A 25,494-nucleotide genomic window follows, 5' to 3' on the forward strand; every position below is an offset into this window, starting at 1 on the left:
ACAATGTAAACCCTGCACAGAAAAGAGAGGAAAAAAACACTGCCTTTGGTGCTGTGCAAGTCCCTCTGTGAAAGGGCATGCATTCCATTTTCCTTTGCACAAAAAACTCAGTAACATAAAAAAGACTAAATGTATCTTTAAGAACTGCTCTTCCCCCCCCCACCCCCCAAGCTGCTGCATGTGCAAATACCTTGGCTGTAGTTCTTTTTCCAAGGTGATTTAAATCCCGATAGAGTGCTCCAAGGAGAGATGTCCCTGATACTTCCCATGGTCATTTTGCTGAGCTAGCCAAAGTATATACTCATGCCATATATCACTTTGGCACCATTAAAGAATTACAGGGCATCACGTGGTCTTGCAGGAATTAATCACTGCTTAACAGTGGGTGCGCCTGTGTTTATGAAGTCATTTGGAATATCTGCATGTAACCACTGGCACTACGAGGAGAGAGTATATGCAGGTAATGAACCATGGCATTACGTTACGGTTGAGCTACATAATTTTCCAATTGGTAATTAATATTTCTGGATGATAGTTTAATATATTTTCTTGCGTTGAAATGCTATTTTCCAATGGTGCCTAAACACTACAGTGACGGTTGTATTAGAAAAATCCCAGATAAATTGAGAGATGAAACTAACTCTGACTGACAGTATGCTAGCTTTTTAATGTGCCATTTTAAAAAAATCCAGATTGTGTTAATTTTAAAATGTGCCAAATTCTCCCCTTGTGTAACCCATACTGAGAACTAAGAGAAGCATATGGTTCAATAAGTGTAGGTATCTTTTATATAGTGACTTGAGTATGTTGTGCAATACTAAATGAAAAGTGCTTTTTAGTGTTATCTGGCTAGTAAGTATGATTTTAGAAATCAGCTTACACAACCTTAGACTTTTATTTCCTTTTTGGTCAAAAATAAACAAATATTACTCAGTTTTTAACACCAGTTTCACATGTCCATCAGAATAAGACAAAAACTGCAAAAAATATTCTGTAGATATTCTGTAAAATAGTTGCATTTTATTAACCCCCTTTAATGCTAATGGCAGCTGCGTGTGTACTGAGGTGTATTTTGTGCGTAATTCAAGAGCAGTAGTCAGTTTTTAGAAAAATGTCTGCAAGTGCTATGCTGGATTTCTCAACGATTACACAATTTCCCACTTATAAATATTTATCTTGCTTGTATGATTCAGATGACACACTTGAGCATCAATTAGCTTTCCCAATAAAAGAGGAGAGATAGAAATGTGAAGATTTATGTACTGCTCTAAAGCTAGGTGTTGCTAATTCATTCCACATTCAAGTTGTTTATCATTATTGCACCTCATTTTTTAAAGTAGTGAAGAAGTTTTTAAATAGAAACATTTAGAATTTGTATATAACAAGTGCCTTGGTGTACTTAAGTTTCACTAGAATTCAGGGCCAAGAAGTAATCAACTTGCTAAGAATTGAGAAGGTTATTAGAAATAGCTGGCACTGTACTTCTCTGACTCATGTAATTCAGATATACAAGCTGAAGATTTTAATAGATAAGGAGCTATTGAAAGCATAAAGAACAAATTTGTTCCAGAGCTGTTTGCATAAAAGATAATGTATTTATAAAAGATGTGAAATATTCTACCTGACCTGTTGCTTTTATAGTTATTTGAAGGGGTGGGGGGGAAATCAACTGAAATCAGAAAAGCTCATTTACTGGGGCATCCTGAGGGGAAGTGGTGATCCTGTACGCTTGCTGTTAAAGTTTAAAATGTATCAGGTAGTTTGAAATGTTAGCAAGGAATATAAGAGATGCTAGACATAAAAAAAGAACTTTGAGTGGCATATTTCCATACTGGCAACAGTGAAAGATACAAGTGGCTGACCTTCACATTTAGTTCTTCATTACATCTTTAAGAAGCAATCCATTATGCTGCCCCAATTGTACTAGTGGAGAATAATTTGCAGCAGCAGCTTATCATAGAATATCAGGGTTGGAAGGGACCTCAGGAGGTCATCTAGTCCAACCCCCTGCTCAAAGCAGGTCCAATTTCAAACTAAATCATACCAGCCAGGAAGGAACCTCTAAGGCAGGAGATTCCACCACCTCCCTAGGTAACCCATTCCAGGGCTTCGCCACCCTCCTAGTGAAAAAGGTTTTCCTAATATCCAACCTAAGCCTCCCCCACTGCAACTTGAGACCATTACTCCTTGTTCTGTCATCAGGTACCACTGAGAACAGTCTAGATCCATCCTCTTTGGAACACCCTTTCAGGTAGTTGAAAGCAGCTATCAAATCCCCCTTCATTCTTCTCTTCTGCAGACTAAACAATCCCAGTTCCCTCAGCCTCTCCTCATAGGTCATGTGCTCCAGGCCCCTAATCATTTTTGTTGCCCTCTGCTGGACTCTTTCCAATTTTTCCACATCCTTCTTGTAGTGTGGGGCCCAAAACTGGACACAGTACTCCAGATGAGGCCTCACCAATGTCGAATAGAGGGGAATGATCACATCCCTCGATCTGCTGGCAATGCCCCTACTTATACTGCCCAAAATGCCATTAGCCTTCTTGGCAATGAGGGCACACTGTCGACTCATCTCCAGCTTGTCCACTGTAACCCCTAGGTCCTTTTCTGCAGAACTGCTTCCTAGCCATTAGGTCCCTAGTCTGTAACTGTGAATGGGATTCTTCCATCCTAAGTGCAGGACTCTGCACTTGTCCTTGTTGAACCTCATCAGGTTTCTTTTGGCCCAATCCTCTAATGTGTCTAGGTCCCTCTGTATCGTATCCCTACCCTCCAGCGTATCTACCACTCCTCCCAGTTTAGTGTCATCAGCAAACTTGCTGAGAGTGCAGTCCACGCCATCCTCCAGATCATTAATGAAGATATTGAATGAAACCGGCCCCAGGACCGACCCTTAGGGCACTCCACTTGAAACCAGCTGCCAAATAGACATGGAGCCGTTGATCACTACCCGTTGAGCCTAACGATCTAGCCAGCTTTCTATCCATTCATCCAGCCCACACTTCTTTAACTTGCTGGCAAGAATACTGTGGGAGACTATATCAAAAGCTTTGCTAAATTCAAGGAACAACACATCCACTGCTTTCCCCTCATCCACAGACCCAGTTATCTCTTCATAGAAGCCAATTAGGCTTCTATGAAGAGCCAGTTAGTCAGGCATGACTTGCCCTTGGTGAATCCATGCTGACTGTTCCTGATCACTTTCCTTTCCTCTAAGTGCTTCAGAATTGATTCTTTTAGGACCTGCTACATGATTTTTCCAAGGACTGAGGTGAGGCTGACTGGCCTGTAAGTATGCTCACTTCCACACCACTAGCCCACTCTGGGGCCTGTAGGTATGTGGAAGAGCCATGGTTTTTCCTATTCCCTACGTGTGCCTGCCCTCATACAAAGTTGCTCCCAGGAGTGGGCAACTGGGTAGCAGCAAGAATGGGTCTTGAATTTTTAGTCAGAAAATGCCAATTCATCAAAACCAGAACTTTGTGGGGAAAGATCGGTTCCAATGAATTTTTAGTTTAGAAAATTTTTGAAAACAAGTTTCAAAATTGGTGAAACGTTGCAACATTTCAAAACTAAAAATTACAGTTCTGCTGTTTGAGATGACTTTTCATTTAGAAATTTGAGCTAATTGTAGTAAAAAAAAAATTTTAAATGGTCAAAATCTAAACAAAGTATTTTGACGGACCCAAACAATTTCTTCCAGATTTTCAGCTTTCAGCTATTTGAAATTTTGACTTTTCATCTCTATTCGGAATGAGATTCTGGCCTATTAAGGTTTTTCATTAGCTAGGTACTTATATCACTTCCACTACTGTTGTATAAAAGCACCTAAAAACATGAAGTAATACTTTTTCACAAAACCCTTGTAATATTGGCAAGAATTTCTCCCCTTGTACCAATGGGGAACGTAGGCACTGAGAGATTAAATTACTTGCCCAAGGTCACATAGGAAATTTGCAAGTCTTATGACAGAACCAGAAATTGGAACAAGATCTTCAGGGTCTCCGTCCTGTACCATAACTGTTGCATAATCTCATAAAGCAAATCTGGGCAAGTTTATAGTAGAAATAATGTTCACATCCAAGCTAGAGTATGGAGTTTGGGTCAGAGGCTGACCTACGTTGCGGACAGACTGAACAGTGCTGAAAAGCTAGCAAGCTGTTTATGAGAGATTTTTGGGCTCTAACTGGTTAAAATGTTGCAAGATCTGTTACTCTTCCAAGCTTTCCACCATCTTGATCCACACCTATACCCAATTTAGAAAATTGACTTTTCTTACTAATGAATCTGACCTTGAAACAAAAACAACAAGGATAATTTTAGACCCACAGATTTTAAATGCAACACATTATTCCCCTCAGCAATTCAGGAAGTGATAACAATTTGAAGTCCTGTCTCAGGCCTCTCTATAGTTTATTGATTTACGGACCTATCCTCTTATAGGATACTTATCTAATTCTTTATTGAACCGAGTTATACTATTGGCCTTCATAACATCCCCTGGCAATGAGTTCCAAGGGTTGACAGCACATTGTGTGAACAAGTACTTCCTTTTGTTTGCTTGAAACCTGCTGGCTATAAATTTTATTGGATGACCCCTAGTTCTTGTGTTACATGGAGGGATAAATAAAAGTTCCCTATTCATGGTTTTATAGACCATCAAATCCCGCCCCCCCACCCCCCAGTTGTCTCTTTTCTAAACTGAACAGTCCCAGACTTTTTAATCTCTCCTCATATGGAAGCTGTTCCACACCCCAATAATTTTTGTTGACCTTCTGTGCACCTTTTCCAATTCAAATATATCTTTTTTTTTAGATGGGGTCACCAGAACGGCATGCAGTATTCAAGGTGTGGTAATACCATGGATTTATATAGCAACATTAGGATATTTTCTGTCTTACTATTAATCCCTTTCCTAATGTTTCCCAACATTGTTAACTTTTTTGACTGCTGCCACACTGAGTGGATGTTTTCAGAGGATTATCCACGATGACTCTAATGGTATGTCTACATGGAAATAAAAGGCCTGCAGTGGTCAGCTGACTCAGGCTCATAGGGCTTGGGCTGTGGGGCTAAAAATTGCTGTGTAGACATTCTGGCTCGGGCTAGAGCCCAAGCTCTGGGACTCTTCACCCTCACAGGGTCCCAAAACTTGGGTTCCAGTCTGAGCCCAAATGTCTACACAGTAGTTTTTCAGCCTCACAGCCTGAGCCTTGCAAGTCTGAGTCAGCTAACCCAGGCCAGCCACAGGTTTTTTTATCCCTAAGATTTCTTTCTTGAGTGGAAGCAGCTCATTTAGACCCCCATCATTTTGTTACAAGCGAGTTTCACTCAGATATTTGATTTGTTTGAATGCACAACTCAAAGTGAAATATGGGTGAAGTTACATGGATTAAAAATGAACAAAATATTCACATAAAACCTTATAAAATGAAACTGCTTTCTTTTCACATAACTCTGCTAGTGAATTTCCATTTCCCCAGAAATGTTGACTCCAGTATCAGACCCAACTCAATTTGGACTAAAATACAAATACAAAGTGGGAAGTGATTTTATAAAAATTATGGACAAACGAGGATCAGATTGGCTGAAGCAAAACATCTGGAGCTCTCCAGACCAACCACATTTTGATATCAGGCAAAAAGTCTCACAATAACATGCTTTTCAGTTGGATTTCCTTTCCTCTCTGGTTTCAGCTGAATCGGAAATACTGGAAAAAAAAGCTTTATTTCATAGAATTTTTTTTTTCTGATTTAGGTCCTGGAAGCAATTGGGAACCACAAATCTGCATGTATATCTTAAAATGTTAAATAGCACTTTTCAAACCTCAGAATTAAAACAAAAACAAAAACAAAAAAACACTGAGTTCAGGTTTCTGAGTGACGGTTAGAGCTATGTGAAAACTTGCTTGGTTTTATGTTTCATTCGAAACCAAAGCAGATTCTCTGAAATGTTCTTTAGCCATTCAAGAGAATTTGGCCCTAGTTTCGGGACCAATTTATGGGGTTTTTTTTTTATTGTTAAAATCTTATGAAATTAGCTATTTGGCATGGTTTCCAACATTCCCCCTCCGCACCAAACAAACTTGATGATCATGGACGAGCTTTCCTTTGAGAATATGAGTTTACTAGAATCCGTAACTCAACAAGAAACCCAGGCAGTATCAACCCACCCAGTTCTAAATGGAAAAAGAAATGTACCAAGTTTTCTGCTGGCAAAACTCCATTGATTTCAATAGAGTAACACTAGTAGAGAATGCCACCCAATGTTTACACAAATTCTTGTAAAACAAAGCTGACAGATTTGGCACATTTCTAATGAAGGTGCTGATTGGTTCTGACTCTTTCTAAACCTGTTTTTCCTTTCCTGGTTTATGCTATCCTAATGAAATGCATGTAGCATGAGGCTAGCATACATCACAGACTAAAAACTTTTAAGGAAGCTCTTCTCTGGGGCATTTGGTGTCAGATCCCAGCCTCATTCTGAATCTGGATGCCACCCTTCTCATCTTGCCACCCCCAAACTGCTGGTGTCCTGCCAGGCATAGGCCTAAATAAAAGAGAATATAACATCTTTCAGAGAGAGCCTTCCCTTCCAATCTCTCAGACCTTTACCTTGCTACTTTTAGTCCTGTGTCTACTCCCCTCAACGCTGTGAATTCTTGGGAAGGATTTTAAGTGGGCTGCTTTTAAATAAAATTTGTCACAGCTGAAGACTGTCCCATCACAAAGCCCTAAAATAGCAATCAGCTGCCTCAACCACAGTGGGACTGGAGGCATTAATAACTTGGTGGAGGAGAAACAGAAGCCACCATTCTATATTTTACAGCACCCTTCCTTGGTTTTAAATTCTTACAGAAATATCACAATGTAGTCAAACAAATAAAAGCATATTTAATCTTACAATTTTGACTCTCAGCTTTTAAGTCACTTAAAAAGAGAATGTTTAAAAATACCTGATTGCAAAGCAAGCATATCCCAGTAGCAATCAGTTCTCTCCCAGGGAACAGCCATGAAGGATTTCACAGGACTACATCAACACTGTTAGGAAGCCGGGTGAAGCATGGAGCCAGGATTGATGGATCCCAACAGACCCGCCCCGGGGAGGGCTTGAAATGTGGTCCAGACTGGCAGATGAATGAGTTCAAGTCAAGTTCCCAAATCCTTATGTAACCCTTCTGCCCCTCTGAGTTGGCAGCAACAAGGGCCGGGTTCAGTATCTAGGGGTTCCGTTTCAATAATACGATGCAAAACCGGCTTGAGCCCCACCCAGTGACCTGAGACAATTACATACCACCCCCCGGGAGCCTCTAAGAGGCAATACTTCCCCTCTCACAAGCATGGGGTCTGAGTGTAGCAAAATCCTTTTAATAAAGGAGGGAAACAATGCGGCATTATGTTGGGGAAACACCACAAGCAGGATTCATAACACAAACCATGAGCAAAAGACACCCCCCACACACAAGTAATTTTGGCAGTATCCTCTTCCCCTCAGGGTCTTAAAGTCCAGGAACCCAAAAAATCACCCAAAAGTCCAACACCCCAAAAGTCTCTGTCCCTGGTCAGTGCAGCCCCAGAGTTCAAAAGTTTATCTGCAGAGTTTTACCTCCCAGTCTGAGGGGGTGGGGTGTGCGGCAGTGTTAATGGGCACCTTACGTGGTCCGAGGCCGACTACCCTACCTCTCCATGGGGTTCTGCTGCAGCCTTCACCACGAGTCACTCCACCAGCCGCTCCGCTCCTCCAGCTGTCCCATGAGCCAGTCCAGCTCTTCCGCGAACTGCTCCACTCCACTGGCTGTCCCATGACCCGCTCTGGTCATCCCACAAACTGCTCTGCTCTACCAGATGCTCAGCAACATATCTTCAGCCTCCCCGCCCCCGAACTCAGTGATTTTAGCTGTTAGTAATTTTAGCTCTTTAGTGATGTCAGCTTGTAGTAGGGGAGCCTCAGTGCTGGTGCACCATTGGCCCAAAGTGAATTCAGCTCAGCAGTCTATAACTAGACTCCTAATGGAATTAAAATTAGCTCTGATATTCCACAGTAGAGAGAGGAGGAGGTGTAACTGATATTTCAGGCCCTCAAAAGGGGCCCATACCATTGGGTACAAATAAAACTGTCCTGAGCCTCTCTCAATTCACCGGGTTTTGGAACCCATGTCCTTTGTCTAGTGAGTGCTACTTAGTTGAATGGTAAGTCCCTCTGTCATAAAACAGTTTCATTGCCCTTGACTCACATAATCAGGGTAACAATACTTTATTCTTCCTGCCCCAACAACAGAGAAACTGGGGATCCCACAGCAGCCAAAGTGACGATTTGGGCTCATGCTAGGCGGTGTGGGTGTGCCTATGCAAATAAAATCAGCCCCTGAAGTTCTTTTCCACAACCCACCACAATTCACCACCAGATGTCAGGGTAGAGCTCATCCTGACTCTGCTTACATCCTCCCCCCAGCCAAGAATTTGTCGTCCCAACAAATCACACCCCCTATTATACCAACTCACTGGTTCTCTTCAAAGGGCCTCAGATAGCCCTCTTTAGCTTCCACAAGCCTGTGTGCTAAATATATTGGCTCCTCACTAGTAGTCACCCCAGGTGCATCATAAGTTAACCATTTTACTGGTCTTACCACCGTGTCTCGTCTATTGAGAATCTCTGTTGCCGTGGTAGGGGGGACATCCTCTTGAGCGACGGATGGAGAGGTTCCCTTTGAGGGCCCCTCGGCTACTGGCATAGGCCCCTGCACTTCTAGTTCTAACAGTGGAAGGTCCAAGGTGCCCAGAACATCCTCCACCTGTATGTCTCCACTGTTCAATAACCTGTGTGTGTCATCACATGGGGGTCCCACCAGTGGCACAAGGGTGTCAGAAATGGGCCTAAATACTTCCGCCATGGGGTTTAGGGTGGAAGAGGGGGAGCTCTCTTTTGGTTCAGCTGATTGAGACTGAAATCTTGTCTCCATTCCAGGATACACCATGGTTGTGTCTTTCTCCTCAGACTCACTCTCGGATGTGCTGCATAGGGGTAGGTTAGCTGCAGGGGGCCAGATGTCCATGTTGGATGGCGGCTTTGGTTCAGTACCTTTGTTCTGCCCGGTTGCTCTGTTGTGGCCCATTTCATAAGGGGTGCCTACCAATTCCCCCACAGGGAGCAAAAGGTTTCTATGCACTGTCTTTGTTGTTATATAACCACATAACCTGTTGGAAAGGCTGGGTTGTGGTGGAGTCAGAGGATGGGGACTCAGGAGACCTGGGTTAGTTTGTAGCTCTCTCAAAGACTCCATGTGTGATGATACAAGACATTTGGTGCCTCCATTTCCTATCGTGAATGGGGATTGAAACACTTCAAAGGGGTGTTGTGAGGATAACTGTTAACGCATATTCAGTGCTTTGAAACTGATAAAGAAGGGGGCCTATAGTATTGTGCATTCACTGCAGGCATGTCCTCTCATGGTGTAACAGGATCTCCTTCCCAAACACTCCCCGGTGATGTTTGCTCCCATGACATGGTAATCCAGCTCTTCTCATGACTGGCCCTGTGGCAAGGTCACATTTAGTTCCACCCCTTCCAGGGTAAACAAAGAGTACAAGAGACTAATCTCAAACATACATAACTCTTTGGGGAGGAGTGAGCCTGGGGCAGACTACTGACTCCTTCCTGGGCTCTGTAGGATTACTCGCCAACTCTGCAAAGCAATGCCTTCCAGGCCTTTCTCCCTGAAGGCCCAATTCCAAACTAATTTGTCCTCCCCATTGTGTCAGGGTGTTTCCACTCCCCCAGTAGGGGAACCCAGGCCCTCCCACATCACTGGGTTCTAGTCCAGGGACCCTAGGATGAGCAGCCAAGATTGGCTCTATCAGAGCCATCACTGCTGCCTTCTTAGACCTCTTCCTACCATGGCCTTTCTTCAGGCTACTTTCCTCAGCTCCTCCCTGGGCTCACTGTAGACCTGCCTCTCTCTAGCCCCTCCTTCACTCTCTCACTAGCAAGCAAAGATGGGCTACAGAGTTCTCTCTCTCTCTCCCCACAGCCTCCTTCTCATCTGGGCGTCCCTCCCTTTATGCTCACCACCTAGCTCCTCCCTCAGGTGGGTGATCTCTTCTGTTGGGTCTGGCCCACCCTCTAGGTACAACCAGGTGCCTTAATGGAGCTCTCTTGCTCCTCTTAACCTCTTTTAGTGCCAGTGCAGAGTTTATGCCCCATCATAGGGCAATATAAGCTATTAATAGTTCCTGGGGCCCCACAGTTGTTGTAAAAATATATATGTAGTACAAAGAGAAAAAGGCACACAAGTGTAATATGAAAGAACCACAAAGGCACAGTGGGGTCCAAATAAATGTGTTTATTAATTATATACAACATGCAAGGCCAAGCTACATATACAAACAGCTACTGTTGTAGGATTCTGGTGGCTTCTGAAACACAGAAGACAGTGAGAGCCACTAGAGGGCTCAAAAATTAATTTAGAGTGATACTACTCTATATTGTATACTACACTGAATACGACAATATAGTAAGAGACAGTTCATGTCCCAAAGAGCTTGAAGTCTAAATAGATAAGATAAAGGGTGAGAAGAAATGAAGTATCTCCATGCTACAGATAAGAAACTGAGGCACAGATATATCAATGGTTTTTTAATGTCCTATAGACAAAAGTTGCGTACAATACTGAGGTAAGCGCTCCTTCTAGACAGCACCATAATGATCTTTTCCGCCTGGTGCTCTATTTCTGTATCCCAATGTTTGTGTTTGATGATTGTCTCTCAGCTGCCAGACAACAATGCACACCTATCTGAAATAGTAAAGTAAGGTGGGAAATAATTTCCTTGTGCTATTTTTGCATTTCTTGTGAAGCAGAATCTTCCATACTACATACCTTGCGGAATAAGAAGGAAGTTAATGCAACTTCATATACAGCCATTTCATACCTCAGTTCTGCTTGATTTTTCATGCTCTTTGAACCCAATTTGGGTTTGAAGTTCAGTTAATTTGAATTTGGCCTTTGTGGGTACATTTAAAAATTTCTTGTGTTTTGATTTGCTACTTAATCCTTTCTTCCAAGGCTAATGAAGAAAATTAGGACCAAGTTGAATGGCCAGGCTTCAATAAAAGGCGCTGGGTGCTCTTTCATTCCATATTGCCCTCAGCATTTGTTAGTTACACAGTAATCTTGCTTGTTCATGGAGGTGTAGCTCCCTTGTTTCTATCTACATTCCATCCACTAGCGTTATGGCTTGAGGGCCCGATCCTGAGAATAACATGTATACTTTCAGTGGAATTATAACTCAGGGCCTGCTGAGGTATCTTTAAATCTGACTGCATCATACTGTGAACAAAAACTTAATCATCCCACATATCATCCCACAGTACTATACCCATACTAAAGAACACTAGAATACGTTAGTTAGTAAGCTAATAATAATGCTATTATGTTAGATTCCTTTTCAGTGCAAGGGTAAATAAAAGTTATATGCCTATCAGAAAATCAAGAGTTTTGGAATAAATGCAAGTTCTCTCATCATCTCTAATTGTCACTTGCTGTAGATGTCAAACTAACAGAGTAGCAGAATCTAATTTCCTTGTTTGATTCACCATGAAATTAAACTGAACTGACAATTTTTATTTTCACCTGGCAAATTCGCCCAACACTATTTAAATCTAGCTAATCAAGTACAGTTATCTGCTGCACACACTCATCTCTCCTACCACACCTCTGATTTGTAGTATCCCACATCCAGCTCCCTCTGACTGTCTGGCATTGGATTACATTTACAGTTTTGTAAGGTGTAAAGGAATGCATGGACATAGTTAGCTGAGTTGCCAGCAAATGTCACAGAATTACTGCTGAAAGATGAAGGGAGCAGAGAAGGGAAAATCCACCCATGAAAAACAAGAACTCCCCAACAGCACCTTCCTATGAAAATACAATTGGGTGAAGCTCTTTCTTTAGAAAACTTGACTATAATTCTCTTTTCATTTGGAAACTCACCAAAAAAAATCTTTATTGGGAATAGAATATCACAGTTTAGAAACTACTGAGAAAATCAGAGTTAGCACTATCTACTAAAAGATTTCTCCTGAATCAAATATACTTTAGAGTCAATGCTGACAAGCCCATTTTAGGAACCTTATCACTTCAACGGAACAAAAAAAAAAAAAAAGTAAATGAGAGACAATATTTGCTGAATATCCAAAGTGCATGTATTTTTTGCACCATGTGGCAGCAGTGGGTCTCATGGCATTATGTTCTGTCAGGTTCAATACGGTCATAAACACAATGTGTCAATAAGCAGCAGCAACAAGCTATGCTGTGATGAAGGTGTGTAGTTCAGATCATCTGAATTTCTGAGGGTGTTTGCAAGTAAGGTCCCAAAGCTTTTCTTCACAAATCGCACCTTACAAAGAATTTGGAATGTTCCACAGCTACGAAGTCAGTGGGTGAATCCGCCACAGAACCACAAACAATCCACAAGACACAAAAGTGTCCTTGTGCCCAACGTTCAACCTACTTGAATCCTCTCCTTTAAGCTCTTACATTCCCTCTACAATTAAACTTCTTTCCCTTTGATCCAAATACAGCGAAGTAGACTATGGATTTGCACAGCGGAGTGAAAGATAGTAAGAACCATCCCTCTCCCCGACCACCTCTGGACACACTTCTATGAGAGCTGAGTGCCCACTTACTCTATTCCCCGGAACAAGTGGACAGGGAATGAACATGCATGTGTGGTGGGGGGGAGGAGGGAACACGACAGAGTAGATTACTGCTGCAGTAGGCCAGCAGCAAATTACTATCCCCCTGAAGCAAGATGGGTGGGGGCACGGATATGAGGGTGGAAATTATTCCTCTGAGCCACAATGTTTCCCTGGAATTCTTCTGTGGGGGAGCAGCTTATTATAGGCTGTGTCCTAAGGACACAATCTAGCCCAGTGATATTATTTCACTGTGCATCTTCTTGATATTCTCTTCCAAGGACAAACCATTTTTCTGTGGAAGTGTTGTATTACATATTCAGATTTTATTTTTATTTTTTAAATATAGCTCTCTCATTTGTGTTTGCCCAAACAAGGAGTTAAAGGGTATGCCTATACTGGAATAAAGAGACCCGTACCATAGCCGTGGCTGGCCCAGGTGATTTCGGCTTGGACTGTGGGGCTAAAAATTGCTGTGTAGACATTCAGGCTCAGGCTGGAGCTGTGGCTGTAGGGTCCTCACCCCTCTCACCGCTGCAAGCCTGAGCCAGCTAACCTGGGCCAGTAGCAGGTGTTTAATTGCTCTGTAGATGTACTCAATGTGAACATTTGACCCAGTCCCTCCATTACTGTAATGCTTCAGCTCACTTACATGTAGTTTTAGGGTGGGTTTTTTTTTTCTAAATGTTCTTTGTTGGAAACAGCCCAAACTTCTCTAGCTTTCCTCATTAATGACATAAATCAGGCAAAATGTTAAGAGTCACTGCTATAATAGTATTTGATAGAGAACTTAAATTAGACCACAGAGAAAAAATGACAGTGCTCCTCCAAGACTGCGTGATTCATGTCTTGGTATCAAACCAGAAGTCTCAAATGGAATGCAATTCCATAATGAAGAGGAGCATAGTGTTTAGTCATCATACAGTTCCAAAAAGAGCTGGCTACAAAACATAGTTTGGCTCCATTATATTGGGCATTCCGTCGGGGGTGAGTGACCCCTCACCATTTTTCTAGATGCACATTCTCCCCCATCAGCTCAATGTCTCATTAAGTTTCCCCACATCCCTTCATCCTTGGCTGCCATTTTAGCTTTCTTTTTCTCTCTCTTAGTACCCCAACAACTATTAATTCACCTCTGGCTGATCAGGCAAAGCAAGTAGTGTTTTCCTCCTCCGAGGCTGTCAAATTGTTTCATGGATCATTCAGCACAGGTCCTGAAAGTCAGGAATGATGGCTTGCAGCTCAGCCTGGGATCACCTAGCTAACTGCAGCTGGAATCCCTAATTGGCTAGATCACCTGATTGGATGAGGAGCTTATCAGGACTGCTCTCAAGCCCAGCAGCAGCACTTGGCCAATGGCTGCTCAACACTTACACCCACAGCATTTATCACTCCAGGTCCTGCCTTGTTCCCAGCCTTGCTCAGTTTCTGACTCCAGATTCCTGACCCTCAGCTCTGACCCCTGGATCTTGATGCTGGCTCCCAACCCTAGTCCTGACTGCCCATGCTCTGGTCTGTGACAATGAAAGTGTGTTGCTTCCATGAATTTATCCACCCCCACCAGAGAGATTGAGTCCCAGATCTTCCCAGAATCCAATTTCCCCTATAACAACATAATGCAAAGCGTTCTCAGCCCTGCTAATTTTGAATGTTTAAATTACTTGTTTGAGATTACTTAACATAAAACTTCCTTAAGTATCTCCTTTACTCTCCATTATTAAACCTATTCATATTGTACAGGATGAATGATGAATTTGGCTTAAAGTATTCAAATTTTTTAAAGGATTTTGTTAAAGAAATAAAGAGGACAGCATATTGGTTTCAAAAGAAACAGGACCAGTGTATTCCTATGAACCACTACAGAAATATGGCTCTCTTTAGTATATCTAGCATGTTAATACACATTAATTGTACAGCTATGAAGATAAACACTGGGAACAGAAGTTATTGTAGAATTAAAATAATTTTTAGTGAAGTCACTTTTTAGTTACTGCATGATTACCGCACAACAAAGCATCTTATTTCATGATAATCATGACAATTATCTCATATCACCATTGCATGTCCACTTAAATCAACAAAGAACTTAAAGTGGTCCCACCCCCCCCTCCCCCAATACTCGTGAGTCATAACATTGCCTCTCTTTGGAAGTGACATATCTGAACTAACACAGGAAACATGCAGGTTATTTTCGTATTTTTTTTTCTATTGAGTAAATGAATTCAGTACCTTGGAAACAGAATACATTCTGGGCCAAATTCATCCCTGATGTATCTTACATTGAAGGCAATGAAGTTAACCCAGGGATGTATTTGGTCCTGTATGTGCACATAACAGTTAGAATGCCAGACAGTCAGACAAGCAAATATATTGTATGGTAAAGCCAAGAGTAGCTAATGAAAAAAAGACAATGAATACTTTTGGAAAAAATGTTCTTGGTATTTCTGTTTGTGTTCTCCTGTGAATTAACTGCATTATATTTTCCTTCAGCAAAATTAAAATTTTGGAAGCTATTAGGAGTCAGGGAAAGATCGAACACGTTGCAGTGCATCTCTGAAGAAAAAAGGCATCCAAACACCACAAAGTTTGGTATCCTGCACTACATATATTACAGAAACAGGCTTTCCTTTTAGAGAACCTGTTTTGCAATAGGCTACAGTGGTACAATTCCAGTGGAGGCTGCTGATATCTGAAAGTGGGCAGACAATACTGACACGTAAATATAGGTTCAAAACAGGTAAAGGACATGACTCTGAAAAGGGTAGACAGAGCCTGCCAGCATTTAACTCAATGCTTCAAAATGGACAATAGTTCATCAAAATCTGAGTGCCAAATCATGTTCATGTTACCCACCCGAAAAGTCCCAGCTACTTCAAGTGGACAGTTTTGTGAGTATTACTAGCAGGCTTTGGTCTGGACTCCTCCTGCACATTTGAATAATAATACACAAATGGCACTGGTCAGCAATGAAATGGATTTCAGAACTGAGGGCCTGATCCTGCAACTTGTTGCATGTAGTTGAGCCTCTGCATGGAGCCCTAGCACAAGCTGCAAGAGCAGGCCTTAAGCAAGTCAGAGGTGACATATTATCGTTCAGTTCATATCCATGAATACCTAAGCACATCTGTGGCTTGAATTTCATGTTCAGTGACTTTCTACAGATGCTAATTTCTAGCCATCTATGATAATGAGAATAGGGGTGTTTAGTGGAGCTGACTGATTTCCAATACTGAAAATTAATTAGGCAGAACAGATGATCAAAAGCCTGTAGGAGATATATTTTAATGCTTCCTCTGATTTACCAAGAAGCACTGAGCCAAATTAATCTCTGGTGCAATTCCATAGAAATCAATGTTTTTACATTGTTTTACAGGGATGGATTTAACTTGAATTTAATTTAATGTACAGTACTCACATATCTTACTAATCAAGAAACAAAAAACAAAACAAAATCCTCCCCTCTTCCCAATGAGAAATAAAATTGACAGTGATTAGATAAAGGGGTGGGGAAAAGTTCTTGGATCCAGCTGTACTCAAAGTCCATGTGAAAAATTCAACTTTTCTCCATTTTTCCCTACAAATCCTTTTAAAGGTCTATTTTTCATTTAAAAAATGTTTATTTTTCACATTCGCTGATGTTATTTTTGGATACGGTGCTTGTGTTGGATCAGACCCAGTTCCCAATCATTATGTTGTAACAACATTTTTTTTTAAAGGAAGCAGAGGAAGAAAAAAAAAACCCTAATCAAACATGATAGCAATGTTCTTTATGTTTAAAATTGTAATGAAAATGTGTGTTTGCCACTTTAAGGAAAAGCTAATAATGTTTTACATAACCTCTCCCTAGAGATCTGGTAAGGTCAGGTTGATTCTGTGCCCTTCTTGGAGGATAAAAATCAACAATAAGCTTAGTGTTCTGAAGGTGAGAAGCAAAAGGACCTGTAGATTGTCACTTTTTCCTTTGGGAGTGTATTCCTACCTGCACAGAAAGTTTGAATGCCATGTGTAAAGCAAAGCAATCACAGTCATATATGCAGATTCATCTCTCCATTATACATAACCCAAGGAATTAATTAAGTTAATTACAAAACGCCAGCCTATAAACTCATTCACAGCCTTGTTTCTCAAGTGAGGCCTGGTGGAAAGGTGCTCAGGATGAGCATATGAACCACATTCCGTTTTCTTGGTTTTTACTGCTGTCTCCCTCTCTCTGTCTTTTGATACTGGAATAAGAGTGGCAGCTTTAGAAGAATCCAGTGCATACAAGCCACGGTGTACAGAATCTCAGTGTGTGGGATTTATGGCTGGGACTGACCTGTTTTTTTAAAAAGTTATTTAAAATTGAAACATCCTCCGAAGCACCCATAACTTACTTTTACTCTTATTGGAGAATAGACTTTTGACCATTAAAATGGTCATTATAATAGTCTTTAATTTTGCAACATATATACAAAATGGCCAGTTGCATGGGTACAAATAAAGAATCCATTCATGAAAAATTAAGCTTTAAAAAGAAGTGTTTAATAGATGCGGTATGTTAAAGAGTAGAACACCTGATCTAAAAAATGTCCAGTCCTCTTGGTATGAAAGCATTCTGGACATATTCGATTTTTTTCTTGTAATTTTGGTACATCTTTAGTTATATCAAAAAGTTCATTAGAAAGTGAAGGGATTTATAAACCCTTCTTTGGGGTGTCTTGTCATATGAAAAAGTGGAAGGGGAAGGGCACATTTCCCAAGAGATCACCCCAGAGATCATGCTCATAGAAAGAATAAAAAAGCTCTTCACCACATCATAGGTGGCTGCTTTTGCTTTGGGCTAGAAGGGATAACAGTCAGGCTATGGCACAGACTTTTAAATGAAGCTTAGTATTCTCAAACATGCAGAGACATGTCATACTGTGTTTCTATTTAATGAGTGTTATTGTAGATAAAGATATTACAGCAATGTTTGTGAAGCTGAGCTTATGCATATACACCCATTTGAAACTACAATTAAATTACCTGAATAATCAGAAATACCATTTCACTACAGAGAGTCAGAAGGGGTGCTTGTGCAGGGATTCAAGAACCCTCAAACCTGAAGGGATGTGTCTGGCCCACTAATAAGGAAATATTTTGGTACTCTTGCCACCCTACTGGTGGATTGGGGCTTCTCTTTTTTCCTCTTGGTATTCCTGCAAGCTACAATCTCCCAGAGTCGTATTTTCTGCAAAGAAGGTGCTGAACGATGACTTCCAGAAATAGTGCCAGAAAATATCTGTAATTCATTCAGCCACTAAAAGAGTTACTAGTGTCCTACTGCTGTCTTGTAACCGGATCCCTGACTCAGAGAGAGGTTTTCTCCCTGACATACCTCGCCTGGACTCGAGCAGACAAAGCAAGTACCTCTCTGTGGCTGAGTCCAGTTATTCCTGTGCTATAAATACTACAGCAGACACCACAATTCACTGTATGGCAGGTCAGTACACCCCAAGGCAGTTGCGTGTTTTCACAATATGCACGGACACAAGCTGATAATGCTATGACAAGGAGTCTGGAAAAACTTAACAGTATTACTAGTATTACTTTGCATTTAACAAGGTGCCCTTGGTACCCTGATGTCACAAAAAATACTGACACTCATTTTCAGCTTTAAAACTGCTTACAGATGATGAAAAGCCGTACACAAACTTGTAAATGATTAACAACAAGACAAAGGCCTTTTAAATGAACATTTTATGTGAGCTAAGTGGGGGATGAAGCTTGCAGTAATTGTTCATATTTCATGGGGACTTGGCTTTTCATGAATTCATCTCAGTGTCATCTTTCATACATATTACAGTATCGGTTCATTAAAATTCTTGATGCAGTGCTGAACCTGGTCAGACTGAAATGGGGCTGACAAACCTCATGTCTGCCGCACAGATAACCAGACCTTATGAAGGTGAAATTAGTTTTCAGGAGCTGTACTGTTCACTTGATTGATTCCGTCTTAGAAGTCATATGACTTAATGTTTCCTGCATGGGCTGCCACTGTCATGCAAACATGACCTGATAACACATTGTCAGGAGCGCTCCAGAGAGCTAACAGCAATCTAACATCTTTCTACTGAGTGTGAAGTTCCATCTGAAATGTGCATATTTGATAAGCAGTTCTTCTATCTGTCCTTTTTCATTTTCAGAAAGTTAATCTTCTCTGCTCCAGTGAGCACTGTGTAGAAATGAGCTGGCTCAGAAATGCAGCAGGTGGCCCCAAACTACAGTACATGGGCACTCTAAACCTCCAGGGGCAGGCATGTTTTGACATCATTCCTGGAAGGTGGCACAGCTGGGACTGACAATGCAGTATGTCAGCCAATCCCCTTTTGAGAAGATGGACTTTCAGCAATTTAGGGTAAGAATGCTCTCTTGCATTTTATGTTCAGTTTTATTATTGTTTGCTACCTAGTTTCAATAACATAACAACACAAACCATTTTCCTCCTGCAGAGGCGAGGTACTCACTGCAATCATGCGAACCATACTAAATACAAAGAATTACATAAAGGATCATCATTAGTTTCAGAATAATTTTGATGGTGATAACATCCATGGACTGCCAGCTACCTTCTTTATTATGCCTTTTTTAGAACCTTTATCCCTCAGAATCCTCCTTTCAGCATATCCGTCCCAGTTTTGTTTGAAAGATAAGCAGAAAAAACACAATGGTCAATTCTGCCTAATAATATCAGTTCCCTCTACTCTGTATATTTAATATATATAAGTAAAATAGCAGGCTACTGCATTAATCTCTAGTTTCATTTACTCTGCTGTCAATGAAGAGTAACTCAAATGAATCCAGTGGATCCAAAGTAACACCACTGGCTTCACTGGAGTTACTCTGGATTGACACCAGTGTAAGGTAAACTAGGAATAAATGCAATTGGCTGGTACTTTATGTATATATTAAATATGCATGAGAGAGTGATATAAGAAATTGGTCATATAATTCAGTATGGGCCAGAACTATTCCCTTGTGTTATCCTCTGTGCACCAGCATAAAGAACCAACTGGGGACTCCCCTTGCATAGGGGTATCGCTAGCTCTAAGCCAGGGGTTCTTAACCTTTTCCTTTCTGAGGCCCCCCCAAACATGCTATAAAAACTCCACAGCCCACCTGTGCCACAATAACTGGTTTTCTGCATATAAAAGCCAGGACTGGCATAAAGGGATAGCAAGCAGGGTAATTGCCCAGGGCCTCATGCCACAGAGGGTACTGTGAAGCTAAGTTGCTCAGGGCCCCAGACTTCAGCCCCATGCAGTGGGACTTCGGCTTTCTTCCTGGGCCCAGCAAGTCTAACACTGGCCCTGCTTGGCAGACCCCCTGAAACCTGCTCGTGGTCCCCCAGGGGGGCCAAGACCCCTGGTTGAGAACCACTGCTCTAAACCATCTGTTTCTGCCCCATCTGAAGAGGAGTGTTGCACTCAGGACATCCTGGGCCAGCAGAACAAATTCCAGGAAGCCTTTCAAGCCATCGCAAGTTAGAGCAGCCTTGAGGTATGTTGGAGACACCTGAGGCTTTGGTCATATGGTTTTCATAAGCTGAGAGCACTTCCCTGAAAAGATTGTGTATTTGCTTTCAGGTTTTGCAGGTGATTAAAATAAACCTTCATCTTACCTTGCATTTTCTTGGCATATGGAAGAGTAAAATATCAGCATTTTGTATTCTTTGGGGCTACCTTCAAGAAACATTCTTACAGGAATGGCATCACAGTTTAAGCCAGTCAGCCGACTCCTCTGGACGAGAGCCCTCTGTGGAAATATGATGCAATACAAGAAGATTAGTTCAGGTATATTGGCCTCTCTTATCCCATTGTTTAAATTATATTTTTTATTTTATTAAATAAGTTATATAAATTAGCACCATGAAAACATTCTCTATTTTTTCCATGTAGCACAGTTAAAGTTCCCCAGAGGTATGCTCTTGAAAAGGGTAAAATGAGGAAGAGAAGGAAATCAAAGATTCCTTCCCTTGACTGTTCTCCACACATCTGTTTCTTGCTATTATGCAATGGCATTGAAGCAAGTGAACAAGTTTTCTGCCTTGTGAACTATACACTTCCAAACAATAATACGTTTTTTCAAACATCTGGTCCCAGTGTTCTGTTTGCTTCAGCACTGCCACACACCACTGTATGAAACAACTGGAAATTTTCTCTTCGTTAAATCTCAGAAAGGGGCAACTTCCTAGTGGACTGACTCACCAACATTCAGTGACACAGAAGTATTTGTGTGACTTGGCTAGATGTCCGAAGCATGTATATCATGCACTGCACCAAATCCTCTCCTGGCTGAAAGTTTAATACTAGTTGTGTTGCACTATGACAAGACCAGCTGCTATGTCACAACAAGCAGAAGGGAACTTGAAGCTGCCGTGAAGCAAACAGAACAACAGGATGCAACAGTGGAGCGGAAAAGTGAAACAAATTCTATGGCAGAAGATCCACCTCCCAACCTAATCACTCCAGCCTGAGAAATCACAGCACTGTCCCTTCAGCAAGATGCATCCACCCCTTCCTTCAACTGCACAGCATAATACTCCCAGGCCAGCTCAGTAACCAGGCCTCATATGCTTCACGACCATATTGGTCATGCTTTCTTTCCTTCACAACCTAAGGACTTTGCTGGAGTGGGGCCAGAGTGCTGAGCACCTTGTAGAATTGAACCTCCTCCGACACAGCTGTACCACCCCCAGCCCTTCCATGCAGCTGCATCTAGCATGTCCTGTCTGGGGTCTGTAGGCAGCCCCACCGGAGGACAGAGCTGGTAGCAGTACAGCTGCGCCAGAAGAGCTGCCTGCCTGGGGCCGCCTGGGGGCCCCACATTCTGCTCTTTTCACCACTGCAGTTCCAGAGAGCTCTGCGGTTCAGAAGTCTCGGGCACAGCTTGAGGAGGACAGAGCCCCCTTCCCAGGTAGCGTGGGATGGATCATGGGGCGTGCCCTCACTTCTTTAGCTGGTGCAGTGTACCGGTAAGAAATGAATTCTCCACTGATGGCAGGTCAGGAATGACATGTGCTGGCAAAAGCAGCCTGGAGAAGTCTATACCATATAGCGCTTGTTTCAACGACCTCTGATCAAGCTGATGCTATGAGTCCTTCACTTTGTGAACAATACATTTACCCAACTTTGTTTCAAATGGATGTACTGCTTCAGAACAGTTTGGATACCTCTGAACACAGGACTAATAGTATTTTAATTGCTTGACCTGTCTTTGAACTGATGGCTGCTAACATCTAAAATGCCTTAATTCCCAGAAGTACTGCTGCAGGTTTGGATTTCAACAGCATTTAGCCTATTGCAGTGACACTTTTAGCTTTCCCTTGTTATTAAAGAAGTTGAATCTCTATAGCCTTTAGCCATTCTTTGCTTTACCACCCAGGGGACACGAGTTTAAATTTTCATCTCAATTCTTCACTTCTTGGGCTATTGAGAGACGAGAGGACAACTGGTCGAATAGTAAGACAATTTATTCACAAATAATTGTTCAATAAAAAAAATGCCCTAATACCTAGATAATATTTTTCACAACATATTATTCAACCAGCAGTGGTTGGGAGTATTACTGAAGTGAAGGATCTCGGGGGATGCAGGGGGGGGCAGGAAGGCATGTCATTCCTGACCTGCCATGCTATTCAAAACCCAAGTGTCTCCTGAGAGAATGCTGATTGTGTGGTGATTTGTAACTAGACCAAGTCATTTTCATTTATGACTTAACCCAGAATTTGAATTCACTTCCCAGAGATGAAAAGTCAGAGTGCTAACCAAAGGCTCAGTTCTACAAGGTGCTCAGCACTCTGGCCCCACTTCAGCAAAGCCCTTAAAACACGTGGTAAACATTAAGCAAAAGTAGTCCCATTGAAGCTAAGGGGATTACTCACCTGCTTAAAGTTAAGATTGTATTTAAATGCTTTTCTGGATCAAGGCAGAGTGCTCATCACTTGAAGAATTAAGCCCCAACTGTACTCACCATTTGTGCCACATTTATTACGTTTCTGATAACACTATCTCATTATAAAATTCCATTGTTTTCAAGAATGAGCACATTTCAAAGCACAGTTCCATAAGAAGGATTCTTCTGAGTTTTAAATTAACCCTCTTTATTGTCTGTCCCAAAATTTCCTCTCTTTATTTTTCCTATGGAAAACATTTTGCTAACCCTCCTTCCCTTTCACACCAAAAATATTTTCCCTCATCTTAAAATGTTCATACATGTTTGTTTGTTTGTTTTTTTCTTTCCTTCTTCAGGTTGCATTTTTCAAATCAGCCACCAGATGACTAGATGCCAAAATACTACTATCGCAGCTTCCTGAGAGCAGTATTGCAGGCTTCCTGGTTTAGGAATTACATTTCTCCCATATCCTCAAGGGAGCCTGTATAATGCTTCATTATATTGGGGGGAGGGGGGGACATGGCATGGGGAGGGGTGGGGAGAGCTGTTTTGTTTGGTTGTCTTTTTGTTATGTACAGAAGGATTCCGTGCAGACTTCCACTTTACCAGAAGAGGTTCTTAAGCTACTTTGGATACACATGTATTAAGGACTACTGGAAATAAGCAAAGCTCAGAAAATGTCAAATATTTCACTCGGAATGCAAAGCTTCAAAAATAAATAAATAACGAAATAAATAAAAAGTGATCGCCTTAGTGTGAGAGCTGTGGTAGTGATCTCAAGCGGATTTCACTAGCAGCCTCACTTCATAACGAGCTGTGGCAGTACCACCATAATCGTGGCATATTAGACACATCTAACTGACAGTTTGAGTATCCCAACTCTGGACTGAGCTATAGGAGTCAACATACGAAAACAGGGTCCTCTATAGAGAAACTAACACAGGCAAGTGCGGATTGTCATATATATCATCATTGGTGCAGAAACTGCCCTTGTCAAGTGTCAGTATTTTAATTTATTTTGGTTTTATACAGCATATTTGTTAATGCAGGTGAATTTGGTACTCATGAAAGTGAGGCAGACAACGTTATCTTAAGCCAGGCATAGCAAGGCCAGGTCTGTGTAATCTCCTCCATATACTACTCCTGAGGGCATTGTGCACCAAAAAAATTAAACATTCTGCACGTAGTGTTCTAAAATTCTGCACGTTTTTTTTGTCAATAAATAAATGCAGAGGCTCCAGCATGGCAGTGGGGAGCACAGGCCACTGGCTGCACGAAAGTGGGAGATCACCGTGCAACTCCCCACCCCTACCCCGGGACACATACTCAGCAGTGAGGCTGCACCTGACCCTGACACAGCACATGGCCTGAGCCTGCCCCCAAAACACCATGGGGCCTTACCCCTCTGCGCCAGGTGGGGCCTGGGTGTCTGGATGTGGGGGATCAGGGTGGTGCGAGAGAGTATGGGTTTTGAGTGCAGGGAGCTCAGTGGGGGGCGGTATGGGGGGCAGTGGTGGGGGTCTGGATGCAGGAGGTCTGGGTGCAGGGAGGCTCCAGAAGTAGGGGTTGAGGTTCGGTGGGGTGGGGTTAGGGTATGGAGTGCTAGGGAGATTCTGGATGTACATGGTGAGGCTTGGCAGGGGTGTCTGGGTATGGAAGGTCCAGATGCAAGGGGGTTGGGAGGATAGGGGAGCAGCTCCCAGTACAGTAACCCCTCTCCCCAGGAGCTGAGGCGTGATGGGGTCAGGAAGCAGGGGGGGATGCTGAGCTTCCTGCAGCTGGGGGAGGTTTCTGGGGGTGGGTCTGACATAGCCCCAGCCTCTCCTCACAGGGGAAGAGAAAGTCACGGCCTCTCCTGCCTCCAGCCCAGCCGGGACTAGCAGCTGATCCCATCTCAGGGTAGGAGCTGCTGGGTGTGGTGTCCCCAGCCCCACAGTGATTTACCTCTCCGCCAGCTGTTCCCGGTGCCTGAAACAATGTACCTGCGCTGCTAGGGAGTAGTGTGTGACCGCTCTTGCAGCTTACCTTCACTTCCCTGTCAGAAAGTCATTTTTCTGCAGGGAAGCAAAGAAATCTGCAGGAGACATGAATTCTGTGCTCAAGCAGTAGCACAGAATTCCCTCAGGAATAGGAAGGGGTTGTGCACAAATGAGAACTGAGCTCCGTAAGGCTCCAGCATTTAGATATTTGGTATATTATATTTTCAAGGAATGTCAAATGCTATGCCCTGTATGATACAAACCGGATGTAACTGGACAAAAATGGGAGCATGTGGGGAGAAGGAATATTTCAATTTCCTTCCTTCTCCCCCCCCCCCTTTTTTTTTTTTTAAATAGCAAGCACCAGTCGACCTAAACCTTTTCAAAGGCACAAATGACAGCGAGGTACCTAACTCCCACTGACTTTCAATGGCAGTTAGGAACCCAGCTGCCATTTGTGCCTTTGAAAGCCTTCCCTTTAATCCACTGCAGCTGTGAGTTAGAGAGAAATCCCTAGCTGTTGTTGAATTGTTTGATATCTCCCTACAAACAGCAATGAACAACTTCTGACAAGTTAACTGGAGCAATAAGGTGTGCAAAAATCACGTTACTTTGCACTGGCTGGGAAGGAGAAGATAACAGGCATTGCCAATGAAGCTCCTTAACTCGAGTAATAAGCCTGGGCACCCCTTTTCCCCGCCACCAACCTTTACTTTATTGCTGTGGTTCAGACGACTAAACCAGACTTTAGTCTTAATGGTAAGAGATAGCATTGGCCTACTTTCCAGAGATGTGGTGTTATGAATGTTCTAGGGGTTTATGGAGCTTCCACAAAGGAATGTGCACTCTTATCAGTCTTAAGAAACCCGAATAAGTAGGAACATGGTTTGTGAAGCTAAAGCCCTGGTCAGTG

General features: G+C 42.3%; 1 long non-coding RNA gene across 1 annotated transcript in view; it reads left to right on the plus strand.

Moving 5' to 3' along the window:
* The first annotated feature begins 351 nt into the window (after positions 1-351).
* LOC120408694 overlaps positions 352-25,494 on the plus strand; it is a 52,337-nt gene continuing 27,194 nt past the window's right edge. The window contains exons 1-2 of the long non-coding RNA XR_005600890.1: positions 352-460; positions 18,855-19,066. This is a non-coding gene — a long non-coding RNA (uncharacterized LOC120408694). The remainder of the gene's footprint in view (positions 461-18,854; positions 19,067-25,494) is intronic.

The sequence above is a fragment of the Mauremys reevesii genome, linkage group 6 (genome assembly GCF_016161935.1).
Source record: "Mauremys reevesii isolate NIE-2019 linkage group 6, ASM1616193v1, whole genome shotgun sequence".
In the NCBI taxonomy this organism is placed as follows: domain Eukaryota; kingdom Metazoa; phylum Chordata; order Testudines; family Geoemydidae; genus Mauremys; species Mauremys reevesii.